Raw genomic sequence first — 836 nt, 5'->3', positions numbered from 1 at the left:
GGGGGGGTTTCCGGAGTGAGGAAATGCGGGGCTGGAGGGAGGAGCTGGGGGAGCCTGGAGGGAGGGGCTGGAGAGGGCCTAGAGGGAGGGGCCGAGAGGACCCGGAGGGTGGGGCAGGGGGCTGAAGGGGGGCCCGGAGGGAGGGGCTGGGGGACCCGGCGGGAGGGGCAGGAGGGGCTGGAGGGCGCTGGAGGGAGGGTCCGGAGGGAGGGACTGGGGGGGGCTGAGGGAAGGCCCGGAGGGAGGGGCTACGGAGGGTCGGAGGGAGGGGATGCAGGGCGCTGGAGGGAGGGGCTGGGGGGTCCGGAGGGAGGAACTTGGGGGGGACTCGAGGGAGGGGTGGGGGTCCGGTGGAGCTCTGCCGCCCGGCCCGCGCGCCCCAACCCCCCCTCCTGGAGGTCCCGCCCCCACGGTAGGGGTCGTGTCGGGGAGGGGCTAGGCTCCGAGACCAGGTGCCGCCTGGGCACTCCCTGACCTTCCTGCCTGCAGGAGGATGTGGCCAAGGAGGCCGGCTCCCTCGGCCCCGCGGGCTGCCCGCTGGATCTCCGGGGACCCGCCCGCAGCGTCTCCGCCTCGTCCGAGCTGGCCGCGGGTCGCAGGTGACTCCGGGCCTGAGCCCCCGGCAGCCAGAGCTTCCCACTCTGCCGGGCCATCATTCATGCACTCACGCACCAGGGGGACCCAGCAGGCTGACAAACGAACCTGAATCCAGGGCCCTACCCCCAGGCCCTCCGCACTTAACACCTATACGACCCGGCCGAGATACTTGCTTACCTGCTTCGGACTTCACTTTCCTCACCTGGAAAATGGGTTTCAAAATAAACAGTTGCTACTGC

Source organism: Phoca vitulina, unplaced genomic scaffold (assembly GCF_004348235.1).
Source record: "Phoca vitulina isolate PV1807 unplaced genomic scaffold, GSC_HSeal_1.0 scaffold81, whole genome shotgun sequence".
Taxonomy (NCBI): Eukaryota; Metazoa; Chordata; class Mammalia; order Carnivora; family Phocidae; genus Phoca; species Phoca vitulina.
Note: the sequence above shows the minus strand (reverse complement) of the source record.